This window comes from Cygnus olor, chromosome 4 (genome assembly GCF_009769625.2).
Source record: "Cygnus olor isolate bCygOlo1 chromosome 4, bCygOlo1.pri.v2, whole genome shotgun sequence".
NCBI lineage: Eukaryota > Metazoa > Chordata > Aves > Anseriformes > Anatidae > Cygnus > Cygnus olor.
This window is the reverse complement of record NC_049172.1, coordinates 66,365,740-66,381,611: the sequence shown is the minus strand read 5'-3', so window position 1 is coordinate 66,381,611 and position 15,872 is coordinate 66,365,740. Positions and strand designations below refer to the sequence as shown.

Here is a 15,872-nt window from a genome sequence, read left to right as displayed (position 1 = left end):
TGCGGCTCTTTCCCGGGGGCTGGGGGCAGCCTCCATCCCCCCGCGGGCGAGCAGCCTGGCAGCGGGGCTGCTTGGGGCTGCCCTGCCCTGGGGTGCTGCGCCCTGCTCCCCTCCAATGGGGACAACCGCGCACCTGCCCCCCCCTCCCCAAATCCCGTACCGGGGGCCTTTGTTCCGCTGGCTCCTCCCCGGCCCTGTCCCCTCCCTTGTCCCCCCCTCTCCTCCTCCTCCTCCTCCTCCTCCTCCTCCTCCTCCCGCTCCCGCCCCGGCGCGGCGCTGGCTGCGCTCCGCGGGGCTGCGCCCGCCCCCGGTACTGCGCGGAGCCCGCTTTGTGCCGGCAGCCGCGGCGAGGACGGCCCGCAAGGTAGGACGGCTCCCGCTGCCCCCGGGCAGCATCCCCCTGCCCAGCTCCGTGGGCTGGGAGGGATGGAGGGAAGGGAAGAGCTAGGCGCAGAAAGGGGCTTTTTTTCTGCCGGGGCTCCGCTGCTCCGGGCTCAGTGGTAGCAGGCAAAGCTGTGGGCTTGCTGGGAGCTTTTCCAGCCCAGGGGCGAGGAAAAAGACGTGAAGTCTCGGTCGTTTTCTTGGCCGGGAGGAGAGCACGGAAAAGGCTGCGAGCCCGAGCATCAGGCGGAGGCTGCCTCCCCTCGGCCCCGGCACCGCCGCGCCGTGCGGTGCTCGCCCGGGCTCTGAAGGGGCAAAAAACCCGGCTGAGACCCCCCGGAACCAAACCCTCCTCCTGCCGTCCCAGAAACTCGCACCCCTGTCCCAGGGAAAGGCACCAGCCTGGCTGCCGGGGGAGCCCGGCGCAGGCGGGCTGCTGCTTTGTACAGCTGCGAGTTGCATTATTTTCTGCCTTTTAGGGTGGGAAGAGGTGGTCTCTCTGCAGACTTTGCCACTCAAACCCGTTTCATCATAGCGGGGAGGTTGCATCATGTTACAGTCCTGGATTCAGTAAGGGCAAAGGCGAAAAGAACCGGCCTTCCAGATCTATCCCATTGGCTTCACCATCTGACCCCCTCCTTTTTATTTCCTGTTTAACAGAAAGGTTAAAACTAAAAAGCAGCGTGTGATTGGTAGAAGGCTATTCAGTTCGCAGCGACGTATTTTGATTTCTTCCACTGAGAGGTTTTTTGGAAACTCGATTTTCACTTTGTCAGTTCTGTCTGTGTATAGGGAGGGAGGCATGGAGGAAACTTGCCAAAGATTTAGCCAGTAGGAAAATAATGGGCGGCAAAAGACAGAGCTGGATAAACAGCCAAAAGCAGACGTTGCTTTATAAACTATGAGTTCTGGAGTCGAAGGAATTGGTGCATTCAGGCAGGCAGCCCTCAGAAAGCAAGGCGTTCACCTGCCCCCAAACACCATGTGGGTGAATGGATGCACGCTTCCGAAAAACAAGACAAGGCAAATGTCAGGAAAAGAAAAGTATTTAGCTAATCTTCCCTTTGGATCCTCTGTGAACAGTTTGATGCAACAAACACTTGCTGTGTTTGTGCCTGTTTTATATGTCGTATCTGTGCAATGACTGATCTTTTCAGCTGAGGTCTGCTTATTATTTTATCAGCTTTCTTGCTTTGAGAAAGATCTAATTCAATATCATACAGCAATCCAAAGCTTCCTCAGCTGATGGGCTCTGCTGTTCTTTGTGCAGTTCTTTGTTTTGTTCCAGGGGAGGAAAAATGTCACAGCACAGACTGGGTCGGCTCTCAGAGGTATTTCTTTCCATAAGTGTGGTGTCTCACCCTCGCAGGTGCTCTGTGGCCGTGGGCTCCAAGTGTTGCAGGGCCACACTTTTTTTGTATGAAAATGGCAGTATTATGAAAGGCTTCTCCTCTGTTTCCCTTGGAAGGGCTGGGGCAGAGGGACAAGGGAACAGCTTGGCAGCCAGATGGATCCATCCATCAGCGCTCTCCTATATGGGCACTTGGTGCCCTTCTGTCATCCCTTATGCCTCCTGGTGGTTTCCACAGGAAGAGCTGCACAATTGCTTTCTCCTTTTGAACAATTCATGTTTCCTGGTGGAAATGGGGTGGAACAGAACCGAGTCCTGTATTAGAGCTGGAGGGAAAGCAATCCTATCTTTCTAGGGCTATAGGGCACCAGATGGGGCTAAGAAGCATTTGAGATGAATTCTGAAAAAAAGCATCTACAGATTTCTTTGTGTGCCTGAATACCCAGTGATCGCAGTGACAAGCCTGCACGCAGAACAATGAGCAGACATGCACTGCCTTCAGTGATACACGGAACTGTTTGGTGTTTCCCAGGAAATATGTCAGCAAAACTCAAAGTGGTGTGTGATGCTCCTGGTTCTCAGGTAGATCTATAGATAAGGGGATTTGGAAGGTCTTTGGGGTCAAAATCACAGTGTTTGTTGAAGCAGTGGCAGCAAAAAGGGGAAAAATACAGACAATTCAATAGGTCAGCCATTCAGATGACTTAAAATCTTGCAACCTGTGTGAAGGGTTTTATTTATTTTCATCTCCTGCAGCTTTCAGAATTGAAGAGAGATTTTCAGAGACATCAAAAACATTTGCAAGTGTCACTGCAATCTCAGTGGGGCCAGGCTGTGTTTGATACACGTGTGACTAATGGTGCTGCTCCTTTCAGTGGTGCAAAGGGAGCCTTCTGTAAGGTCACAACAGGAATTGTCTTGCCCAGCTGCTCACTGCAGACTTCCTTGAGACATTGCCTCAGGACAAAGAGCCAGCATTTCGGGGCTGGTTTATGCAATCTGGAGTCAGTCAATTTAATTTCCGTCCGTTTTCAAAAGTTTCATATCTGATACTCAGGTCAATGAGAGTATGGGTAAGCAAGGGCCTGCTTGGTTAACTGCACTGTTCAAAGCTGTGCTCTTTGTGTGGTGTGGATGGGGCGAGGAGGAAGAATGGATGTGCTTTGTGTTCATCTGTAGGAGATCTCTGCCTGGCTGAAGTGGGAGGGTGGGATGCAAGAACTTAGCTTCCAAACTCCCAAACAGTTTAGTTAACTCTGTGTTATTGTGGTTCTAGTCGCACCAAAGCCTACGGTGTCAACTCCTTAAAAAATTCATGCATCCTGAAGTTACGCAGTTCGACTTGTTTTACATGTGAATGACACCTAGCTAGTGGTATGGCCCTGGATTTCCACTGATTCATCAGTTTATTGGCAAATACCATGTCTCATTTGGCACAGGAACTTCTGTCTGGGCAGGGCAGGTAAGCATTTTACACAATCAGTAGATAATATTCCAGGTTAATATATCCCAATACCAAATACTCTTAGGCTCCCAGAACCCTAATATTCAGACCCATGAAAGATAACAGAAAAATGGAAGATAATCAAAGCACTACAGCATTACTGTGAACCAGGACTGAAAAAAAAAATGAGTCCTGAATGTGCTCCTAAGTCTTCCTTAATAGTTATGTATTGAAATTTTGGAGGAATTAATTTTTTTGCTAAGTGTCCTAAGCTGGTATTAGAGCAAAAGTTTTTAATATCATATCAGATGTCTTTCTGGGGAGCGTCTGCATAAACCAATACAGAGAATTGTCCATCAACACTATGAGGCAGTAGGATAACGTGTCGCTGTGATCACATGGCAGTGACGTACATGGCTGTCAGACAGCACCTACCCATGCACGTATATATGAAGGTCTGGTATTTGTACTGCATATGCAATGGTATAGATTTAGAAGAGCTCCTTGCTCTTACTCTCTGATTAAAAGTTAACTCTGGACTCTCCAGGTCATGAAACACATGCTGAAGCTAGCAGTGCTAATGGATACCATCGCAGAACCATAATGAGGGTTAGTGGAAAGGAAGGTATCTCATAGCAGATGACAAATGACGCAAGGGACGCAAGCTCTTTTTTCACATATGGCAAGAAATGAAGTCCTACATGGCAGAAGAATAGAGTTGTCTGCCTTCCATTATCCCATGCTACCTTGACAGAAAGTTGCTCACAACATACAGAGTGTAGTGAGATTTGGCTGTTTGAGCTGCTGAGCACCCTTAACACACAACACTGTCAAAGTGAGCTAATGGGTATCATTTCCCTTAGAGTAGCCCTGGGAGATTACCCTAGGCTGTGAAAAGGATGAATCAATATCTGCTGTAAGTTTCACCGCTGTCCATCAAGAAATCTAGGAAAGAAATTCCTAAGTGGATGTTTTATAAATTTGCTTTCGTATAGGTGTGGTGGTATCTTAAATGTCGATGCTGTATGCTTGTCAGTAAAATAAGCAGAACTGCATAGGACCGTCTTCTTTAAATGTTTTTCCTAAACTGGAAAATAAACATTTTTAAAAATCAGTACATTATTCCTTTCATGGTGACATAGTGGTGGGTGTTTTTTTAGTATCTGGGGTTTTCTGTTGCCGGCATCTCTCTGCTACCGTGTATTTTTGAGTTGTGTGATAATAGCTGTCTTACTGTAGGACAGATGTTGGTAATGTCCTTTCTGTGCCAAAATGTTTATGAGTACAAAATGCTGAATAATAATATGTCCATCCATTGATAATAAGCACCATAAAAGAGTGCACAAGTGATCTCAGATTTAATCCGTAGTCTAGCTGATGTCTCAAACCCATGTCTTTTAACCCCAAAAGGTTTTTACCCCAAGAAGTACACCACTTTGTATATGTGAGGTAATTGCCATGAGTTGCACTGAGTATGTATTATTCATTAGGGGACTGCCATTATATCATGTTTGTGAATTCCCCAAAGTCTCTTATCACTTTCCTAACCACATCTAAACACTTAGGGAAAACAAGATTTTGGTGTCCTTCTACTCGACTGACTGATGTTCTGGCTCAACGAATTTAGCCTGTGCTGGTAGCCACTGCTAATGAGCATGTTGGCTTGGTTCATCTAAAATAAACAGACTCTGAGAAATTAGCTTAATTCATGTGAATTATCAGGGACAGCGCTCTTTCTCAAAGAACATGTAGTATTACATTATCTCAGATTTGCAGAGAAGCAAATAGTAAAAGCTCTTTAATGTGCTGCTTTCATGCAAACTACTATAATGAACTGTCTTCCAATCTATTAAGGCTCAATATTTGACCAGTTGCTGTGGGTGTTTTTTATTTTTTTTCTCCATTCAAGTATGTTTAAGTATCTTTTTCAAACTTATGTGATCTCTGAACGGTTGCACATGCTTGTGGTGTTGCTGCTGTCCAAACAGGGAACTGAAGATAAGGAAAGGTAAGGAAGGAATTTCCACATTATTAGCAATTAGCAGACCCAGATTTTATTTTGTTCAGCGTTTCTTACCAGGAGCAGCTGCAAATAGAGAATTACAACATGACCTTCACTGCATTTCCTAGTGCAGTCATCAATCAGATCTGGCACGAGCTTTATCTCGTCTGTCAGTGTGGCTCATGAGCCACATGCTGTCTAGTCTGGGGGGAAAACAAACAAACAATGGGAGCTACTGTAGGTTTTGTTTGAAATAAAACAAACAAGAGTGAGCTTTTCCCATGTATGCCAGCCTTGTAGACAGACTTCATTTTTTACCATGTGCCATTGGTCTGATTAATAAAATACGATGGTTGGAAAGCAGTGAAAGAGACTCACACTAAACCCCGGTGTCCCTAAGACACCACTCACAAACCAGGGCATCCTCAGCCTTTTGTAGTCATTGTTCTCATTTCGTGCTAATGCTGAGTGTTACTTTTACCAAGGAGTTAATGCAGTTAGATTATTTTAGGTAGTTTCTGCATACATAAGCATGAGGGAAGGAAGAAGGGTTTTCAGCGTTGTTGATTCTTGGATGAAATAACGCAGCTCTGTCAAACAAAGCAGTTTGTTGGTTTTGGTGGGAATGTGTGTGTCTTCACAGGCTTTTCTGGGGCTTGCATTTGGAGGCAAGTTTATTATAATGGCCAAGGTCAGCTCATGAGCTGCAGCATCCCACTTTCTAACATGCAAAGCATTATTCACACAATGTAAGTGCTTTGTTTGCTTTGTGTTTGTTTGTTTGTTTTTCCCTACCGGCCTTGGTCTGCATTTAGAGTTCTACTGGAGTTCAGACCAATTTCTGTTCTTAGATCACTGCTACAAGCCCATGCCTTTTTCAAGTTCCTTTGCTATCCTTTTTGTGCCAGCTGCAGGAAGTGCAACCTTCTCGCCTTCTTTCCGAGGGCTTGGCACAGGGGCAGGTTGTCACTTCATGCTTTGCTTCCAGTTAAATGGGAGAGCAAGGAGCGACTGGACAGTCAGATGTACTAGTGTGCAGTCATAACTTCCTTGGTGAGCCTATGCTTGTGTGTGGACAGGTGGACATTGAGAGAGTGTGTATATGTATAGGTGATATATATCACAGCTGCAACTGTCACAGGTTTTTTGAGAGAAATGGCTAATTACTAATATATATTTACTCTTGTTTCAGCACCAACTAGATTGAGGCTCTGAATTGCAAACTGGTAATGTTGCTGGCCAGGAGTGGGGTATAATCTCTAATTCATTTTGGTTTTTAACCAGCCAGTTCTTGGCAGAAGTTACCTTTGTACCAGGTTTGGGCAAGGAATCTGGAAATGCCATAAGAAATGTGCAATAGCAGGTGTGAGGAAAGCACTCAGAAAATGTGAAGCAATGTTAGGCAGCCAGGGGGAAGGGTTCTGAAGTGTACGTGGCTGGTGTTGGATGGTGCTGCTAGCTGCTGTGTGCCTGTGGTGCCACTCTCAATGCTGAGCCAACATCACTCCTGGGTCCCAGCCCAGCGCCTCTGCCTGAGCTCAGGATGTGGCCTCGGCAGAGGAGTTTTGGGAGATGAAAGCTATCAGCAGGGCCCACAGCAGCAGGAGGCTGAGGTGGAGAGGGGAAGCTGTTAGCCCAAATCAGAGACGAGCCCTGTGTCATCATTTGGGTGCTTCTGCTTCATGTGCTTCAAGCTGGCTGCTTGGCCCTGGCACAGACTGAACAAAAAGGTGTCCTTTCAGCTAGGCAGTCAGGATGGGCTGCAATGCGGAGATGACAGAATGGCAGGAGCTGAAAACAAGATAGAGAATGTAAGAGGCAAAGTCATTAGGTAAGGAGAAGAAGGGCTGTTAAGTGTCACCAAGGCTGGGGTGGCCAAGAGCTGAGCTGCAGAGGAGCCACTCTGATGCTGCTCTGCCACTGGGGCTTAGCATAGATCAGACTGAAAGAAATTTCCCTTGTATGGAATTTATGTATGGTATGGAATTTATTTTTTTAAGCCGAGTCTTTGATAGGGAATAGAGTTAAATACTCACTGGACATTGTTGCTGGCTGTAGGAGATATAGGCAGAGGAAAAAAAATACATTTAAGTGTAAAAACAAAACAAACAAACAAACAAACAAACAAAACACTTTTAAATGTTTAGAGTTTTTAACTTTATCAAAATATATTATCAAAGAATACCCTCTGGAATGAAAAGGCTGAGGAGCCTCTGTGAATATACGGAGCTCTTCTCGCCTCATCCCTCCATCTGCACCATGTGTTTGCAATTAATTAGGCCCATGAAAATCTGCAAGTCCCCTTGGACAGGGGGTGATAGGTGCATGGTGGGTCCTTCAGGAAGAACCGGGAGAGCTGGAAGGAGGTAGAGGCTAGGTCAGGCCACAGCATTTTGTTTTGAGCTTAACAGGAATGAAATCCACCCTGAAGTGTCTTGGGGAAAATTCTGGATGAGGGCCAGTGTGAATAATGCTGAGTGCAGTTGGGTGGGACCCCACCTGGTTACAAAAACAACCATATTACCAAGGTTAGTTAGTTCTGCTGGGAAGGAAAAAAAAAGAAAAAAAGAAAGAATATTTAATAAGTACAGTTTTATCTGTAAGGAAAAACCCAGTTGGAAACCTTAAAAAAAAACACATACATAAAAAAAAGCAAAAAGACTAAGTCTGGCACTTCAGAAAAGCAAGCCCCCAAATATGCAAACAACTGAAATCACACAGCAAAAACCTCAGATAAGCAAAACAAGTGTCCTCCAGGGAAAAGAAGTGCTGTTCCCTCTCTGGGAAAGTTTGTCTGTTCCTGTGGCTTGTGAACTTTTCATCTTCTCTGGGACTTTCTGCTGTCCTTGGTTCACTTTTTGCAGCTCCTTGGTCCCCTGCACTTCTTTCCCAGGAGCTCTGAGAAGTGTTGATGCAAATGCTCAGCTTTAAGTCAGTGAATCACCTCATTTGATGTCAGTGAGATCAGTGCGTTGGGTTGTACGCGTGTTTATGTTGTTTTGCTGAATGGGAGCTCCAGCAAACACCAGTCAGCTGGGCTGATGGGTACCTGGCCAGATGGCACCGACCTTTCTGCCCCCCCAAATCAGCTGTCCTACCAACCTCTACTTCTGCAGATGGTAGCCAGCCTGAGACACCTTCCCCCAGAGCTGATCTGGATCAGACCTTGTCCAGCAAGCCTGGAAGACACAACAGTTAATTTTAACCTGACTCAAGGTCCAATTAGTCTCTTGGTAACTGCTGTTCCCGTCTGTCTGTCTGCCATGACTGAGCCTCATATCCATTCAACGCAGCCATTTCCTTCACATCCCTTCGGATGTTCTCCCTTATTATTGTTTACAAAGCACTCAGTCTAGATTTTGCATATGTGGAAAGACTCGCTGAGAGCTGTCACTCCGTTGACCTCATTGTCTCCAGATCTCTCATTTTTCTTTCCTCTTGCTTATAGTCCAACTATGTGACTTTTGAAAGCAATTTGAGTGTAGAGATTAGCTACCCTGAAGGCTTCCCTCTGAACAGTAGCTCTCTGTACAGCCTAAGGGCAATTATGGGTATGTGCATGAGGCCCATGCACTGCCTTCCCAAAGAAAGAGCTGAAATCCTGATTATATTGCAAGGAAAGCAAAAGCTGTCTTGAAGGGTATGATTTTGGGGGTTTTAAGGGGTCATAGTGATTTTTAGGGATCTTCTTCAGCCCTCCTCTTCTTCTGTATCACAGTAATATCATTTTAAGTATTATGGGACTAGCTCTGCTGTACTTGCATTTTCTGTTTTTTTGGTCGGCATATCCATAGATGTGCTCCAAGTGTCCAAGATCTAAGTGCAAACTCAGATTGCCCTCAAGTTTATTGTACTTTATGAGAACAAAGGGTAAAATCAGTCTTTGAGGCTTGGGGTCATTTGGGATAGGTTTCCTGACATACCAGCCCTTGCAAAAAAACAGCTGTTCCGAGGTTGTCATTCTGCCAGCCTTAAAGAAAAACAGCCAAACAAAGAAAAAATACCCTGCCAAATAGGGATTAGACCTTAGTGTGGCTTGAGTGTGCTTTAAGTAGTCTCAGTCTTTGCATTCACACTCGTTAAGTTCTTCTCCCCTTCAGGGAGCTGACTTGGAAGCAGTATTTCTGAACGAGTCCGGCCCTCTCCCTGCACATCACTGGAGGGAAGGGCTGCTTCCTACTGAGGTCTAAATGCTTTTCTCTGTGAGTCACGATCTGGCCAACCCAGAGCAAGATCTAACTGTAAATACCTGGAAGTACAGATATATGAAATGAAGGTGCACACCTTGCCTTGGTGTGACTGCGGAGATGTTCTTGGCCAGGAGGCATCACCTGCATGGTCCTGTGGCCTGGCTCAGCCAGGACCAAAGCTGCCCAGAGATAACAGAGCAGGAACGGGAACTCACCTGAGATATAGCCTGAGCTATACAAAGAGCCAAAGAAGTATGTGTCCTTCTAGTAAGTTGTCATTAGTGGCCTACAGAGCACCTACCTAGAGCAGCTCTTTACGTGTTAATAACTCATACAAAATTAACGACTTCGTGAGATGGGATGGGGATTAGAAACTGGAAATGGCAGATATTCAGGGTGCAGAGGGAAGGAGAGAAGTAGGTTGGTTTCCCTGATGGCTTGAAACAAATGCCTAGCAAAGTTGTGAGGATTTTGGTACACTGCCTATCTCTGATCAGCCCCACTAGTGACTCAACACTCAGGAGATTTCAGTAAAAAACCCTAATCAAACTACATTTTAATGAAGTGTATAGGAGGGTAAGAAGCATGTAAGAGTCCTATAGCATCTTTTCCTGCTATAGTCACCTCTCTTTTACAAGTTTTCATCTTAACTCCTGAAACCCAAGTGAGTTTAGCAACACTTCTAAAAGCTGGGATAAACAAGCATTTATTTACTTTACTTTGGAAACTTAATTTATTTAATAAAGTTGGATCTTATAACCACAACACCATTTGTCACACTACTTTTGAACTGCAGTTAATTAGAGTCTAGCTCACCTTGCCCTTCTGTCAAGCAATATGTGGAGAAAAACATCTCACCTGCTGTCTTACAGCCCTGTTCTCCTAACATGAGTGGTGTCACTTAATTCAATATTATTTGCTATTAAAATCACAGACTAGCAAGTCAGTCAAGAAGAGCCGTGTGAGTTATCTCACTGACATGAGACATGCTGGGCCTCTCCACACATACATGTGTGTTTTTTTTCTTTGATTGTATTCACTGGGGTCATCTATAGGGAGGTCAGGACCATCCCAGATCAGTGCCTTTCTCCATAGCAGTCTGCCAAAATAATCCTTCCCCTGTTCAGTTCAGCTCTACCCAGTGCAATTAAGCCACTAAAATTATGCATACAGTTCTTGAAGGCTCTTGTCAGCTTCAAGAAGGGTGGGACAAAGTGTGGCTCTGTATGTATCTTAGCACTTCACAGTGTGTACTCAATTTTTGTTTCAGAAAGGTATAAAATAATTGTAGGCAACCATGCTGTGTGATAACAGATTCTGTTAGAGTATAACTACGTGAAAGCAGACAAAGGGCATTACAAGAAGTTTTTTCCTTGGATTGGAAAAATAGCTATTACTGGCATAATTTTTCAAAATTGTAATTATTGGATATTTTCTGAAAATGTGAAATTTCTTTTGTTGTTGTTTCTTTATCAAATTGAGAATTTCCTCCCAGTGAGATTTTTGTTAAATTTGAAAATCATGAGGAAGTGGATACTCCACATTCACCAGTGGAAGTTGTCCAAAGCAGAAGGGGAAAATGCCATTTCAAACTGTTAACAACAAAATGATAAAAGCCACCTGAAAAAATAAATGTTCAGTGGTTACAAATTTCTCATTTAAAGTGCATTTTCTTTTGGAATTTTAAGCAATTATTTATACCGTAGAACACTTACAGTTTATGCTGTAGTAAACCTACAGCATTTAATAATTTATTCAATTTTTAATTCCGAGTTGTAATCAGAGTGATGATTTGTTCTCGTGCTTAAAAAATAGCATCCATATCTACAATAAGTCCCTCTCCCTGGCCCCTTTCCCCACCTGTAGGAAGTGAATTTTTGTGATTGACTAATAATCAGAGGATCATTGACTTAGGACCCAATAATAGGACTGCTGGAAAATCATTGAACTCCAGCAGAGTGTGAATTTTCATTGTCTGCTGCCATTATCTTGCTTTACATTCAGCTTGTCTTCTGGCTTGCTACTAATATTAAAGATTACTAGAAGCTGTGTTTTTGAGGATACCATTATTTTCCTTTCTTTATCTGATCACACCATGGAATTATGTCACTAAATTAAAATTCTGGTGGCGGTAGGCTGTGTGTCCTCAATGATTAAAAGTGTCATCAGCATAAAGTCGTGTGTTCTTTAATTTAAGGATCAGAAAGTTGCATCCCATCTGTTCCAAGTGTGAGAGCTAAGAAATGGCATTATTAAGCTAGCTAAACAACTGTAAAATGTATTTGAACATTTGCAAAGGAATTGATTTATGCAATTTTGTGTTGCCAGAGGCTCTTCATCTTCCCATTTTTTTCTGCCTTCTTCATATGTGCACCAATTTTCAGACTCTTTCAAGGGAAGAGCTGTATATTTTTCCTGTATACTGTATAAGATAAGTAATCAGTAATATGTCACCTTTCTTTTGCTGTGTTGTTATTGTAGGATTTTTGCAAAGGTACTTGTTAGGTCAGATTACTAGCAGTTTTCCAGATTGAAAATTGAAACTTCTGAAGGGAACATTTAAAATGGTGTGTTGACTGTGTCTCATAGCTACTTGTCCAAGCATATTTTCAAATGATAACCTATCAGCATCTACTCATATAGGATACTCTACAGTGTAGGTTGAGCTTGATCTGTGTTGTCCAAAGATGACAAGATTCCTGCTGGATTTGGAAAATGTTAAACTGATTCATCTCCACGGTGAAATCAATGCTTGTAAATATCCTACCCCAGAATAATCATAATTATTATGTATATTTACCTTGTTCTTAAACAAAAGTCTGCCCTGTATGCCTCTTTGCCTTATCCTCTGTATAACTGATAATTGCCTGTCATATATATACATATGTATATATATATACATGTATATATATATATATGTTTTGTTTTGCCTTGCCTTACTCTGTATTTGATGGAGACCTGCATCTGTTGTGAAATTCCATGTGATAGGAGATTATGGAATCAGGATCCTGAAAAATTGCTTTATAAGGTAAAAGATGAGAAAGTTCCCCATTGTAAGAAACGTGACCAAGGTGCTCCAGCACGGTAATTTTCAGTCCCACCATACAAAGACTTGCCAGTGGGAATTTGTTTGGGTTAGATTTTATTTATTTATTTATTTATTTTTAATCAAAAGGCCATAGACAGAAATTATTTAGGGGATTTCATTTCAGATTATTTTCAACCGCTGTCCTTCAGGGACAGCACGTGACTTGACATGTGCCAGGTCTGCAACCAAAGGCAAAGTGAAGCAGAGGGCAAGCAACTTGGATATTGATCAAAGAATGATTTCAAACAGTAACAGAGAGGGTGACTTGTGAAATAAATGCATTGATGTTTTTCATTGGATGTAGAAAAGTAGTAATGGGTATAGAACTGTTATTCACTGCACTGTGGGATCTGAAGCTCCATTGATGGAGCTGAATTTGTACTGAAAAGCAAAGCAACTGAGTGCATTGTAAGTCCCTGCTTATCTGTGGCACTTGAGGTAGTATATGTGACATTTGTTCAAATGATTTTCCTTCTTGTTGTGGTGGCTGTTGCATAGGTTGTTCCTGATGCTCAGGAGACAGCAGTACTCTCTTTCCCTCCTTCCCTTGGAACAGTGGGATGAAACCTCCGCTGTGATCCTAAACATGACAAAAAAGGGCTCTCAATGTTACCAAGTAGTATGTACTTCAGAAAACCTAAGTCTAGATATTTCTCTCATTTCTATTCCCTGTAAAACTGGTTGAGCACAGGTAAAAGATGTCATAAAGATGGTAGGTAGTAGCACTATTAAATATGCGTGTGAAAATCACATGTGGCTGTATTTAAACAGCTGTCTTATTATCTTTAAAGAGCTGTCTCATTGCAGTAGAGCTATTTTTCACTTTCTCTTTAGTAAATATGAGATCAGATTTTCAAATTAAATGCCTGTGAAAGCCTATAGGCACTTACAGTGGGATCCATCCTGCCAGACCTGAGACATACACAGGAGAGCAGGTCTGTAGCTGAGCTTGCTCCCTGTAGACTCCCTTTATGATCAGTGCTTCTTGAGGATGTAATTAATCTGTTCTGTTCTATATGTCTATTTTAGGAAGCCTAAACTTCTCCATTGACTGTACAGTGAGCCTAGGGCAACTAGCTCAAATACAGATGACTACATTGTAAGTGTTGGCATTTAGTCAGAGGAATGTCACCTCTGAAGTTCAAACGGCCCGTCTCCCTACTTTCAGCCATATAAAATGAGTAATTCTTCTAAAGTTAAATAATTTATTCAGGAGTTTTAAAACAAGATGATGGCTCTTTGGATTTGCATAGATAGTTTTTTGTTTTGTTTTGTTTTTTGTACTCTCAATTTAGGCTTGCGTGGGACTTAGAAAAAAGTTTATCACAATGTATTTATATGGCTACTTAAATACTTTGAATGATCACAGGACTAAATGAAAACATCCTTGAAAAGAGATTTGAAATGCAGGAATGATAACAGACAGATTTCTGGAAATGAGTTTTATGATACAAAATTCTTAGCTGTGTATATCTGAGAATTGCTGTTTAATTTTAGTTCTCTGTGTTACGAGAAATTTGCCGCAGTGCTCTCATAGAAGATTGTTTGTTTGTATACCAAATGTTCGTTCATTCAGCTGTGAGATTTTTATTTATACTGCTGTGCTCCATGCCTCACTAAATAAAATGTCTTGTGTTTTGGTGACCAAGGTTCTCAGGATTAAATAGATCAAAAATAATGAGCTTTATTCTTACTGCTAAGAATTAAAATAAAACAAACAAAAAAGTGTGCTGTCACATCACGGGAAAAAAATATTCTGAAGACAGAAAAAGTGAGAAAGAAACTAATTATATTGTGCCTTGGTAGCAATCACTTGAAAGTACATGGGAAACTATAGCTAGAATTTGGGAAAATTTTGTTGCTTGTGTACTTAGAAAAAGTGCACATCATAGGCAATGATTTCAAGAAAACATATTGCTTTAGGCAACAACATGTTAATCAATTTAAACATGAACCCTACATCTGAGTAATGTCAGGGATTCAGGATTTTGCAAGGAAGTCCAGGGAGAACCAGTGGCTTGAATTTATTATCAAAGCCTATGTTGTATTAGTATACTTCAGATCTGGATATAGAAATACAGGCATAGATACAGGGAATGGCTTTCTTTAACAGAAATTCATATATGAAGTATTATATTGCAAGCTGATCTCCGTAAAGGCTGTATATTAATCAAACTTTTGTTTGGTTTTCAATTGTATGTCTAATATATTACATATTATGTATTTCATATTTTGTAAATATTTATGTATAATATATTTTTCTCAGGAAATTTAGTACAGCAATAATTTTCATAGAATTTAGCAAGAAGATTTCTGTGGAAGTGTCTGGAAGTGCTGTTTCTGCATCCCACCTGTAAACATGCAGTAGTACTCAAATTACTCCAATAGGAGATGAACACCTATGAAAATAGGGTTTTGCAACCAAGAACCAATCCAACAACATCTTTTACAAGCGTGAGAGTTTTCATTTAAGCCAATGGGAAAATTCAGGGGCTGTTCATGTGCCAGAAGGTCAAATAAAACAGATACTCCTTTGTACTTGGGTGAACTTCACCCTTAAGTCAGACAGTGTACACAATCCTACGTTCACTGTTTCTTTTCCTGTTGACATTTGTTTACTGGTATCAGTCCTTGTCTGCCTTTCTGTTGTTGCTGAAGTCTTAAAAATAGTTCAAAGACTTAAAAATAGTTTAAACTATCTTTGTAAAGAATGTAGTCTTCATCATTATTTCAGGCTGAATAATTGCTATCTAGCTACATCTTGCTTATGTTACCTTCTGTGGGTGACATCCCGTTATTGTTCAAAACATGACGATTGCTGTACTGTTTTAACAAAATCATTTTTGTTGAAGGAAAAAGATAAGTTAAATATTGTAAGGAGCTGGAGAGGTAAAGCGTTTGTTAGAAAGTGCTATTCATAAACACATCACATTCACTCAAGTGTAGACCACCACATGGTTGCTGTTTAGTTTAGGCGAGCATGCATTTATACATTCTTTACAAGGGCTTATGATACACTGAGCAGCTGGAGTTCATGTTAACATTATGTATTAACCACAAAGACAAGACAGAGCTAAGTGAGGGCATCAAGTCTTAGTAGATGTTTGTAGTCTTTCTCCAAAACTTTATCCAGATCCTTAGCAAAACACCACAAGTTGCTACTAGCTTTGGTGGAAAGAGATCTATTGAAGATATTCACACCACCCTCCTTGCCCTGCTATCCAGAGAACTGCTGATATTGGTTAAAGATCAAGACCCTAGACGTAGCAGATTTAAAGGACTGAGCAGGGATTAAGAGTTTAAGTGCAAGGAACAATCTTTTGGAGATGCCTAGCTTTTACTACTGGCCTTGATTTGGAAGAAAGTGGTTTGTAACTACAACCATACAGTGTATAGATGCTTATACCTTTTTAGCT

The 15,872-nt window shown here is 42.2% G+C and overlaps 1 protein-coding gene across 5 annotated transcripts in view; it reads left to right on the top strand.

Annotated features, from left to right (window-relative positions):
• The first annotated feature begins 229 nt into the window (after positions 1-229).
• Positions 230-15,872, top strand: part of AFAP1 (actin filament associated protein 1) — a 116,486-nt gene continuing 100,843 nt past the window's right edge. For all 5 annotated transcript variants that reach the window (XM_040556913.1, XM_040556912.1, XM_040556909.1 and 2 more), the window contains exon 1: positions 230-364. The gene's annotated coding sequence lies outside the window, so the exon portion shown is untranslated. The remainder of the gene's footprint in view (positions 365-15,872) is intronic.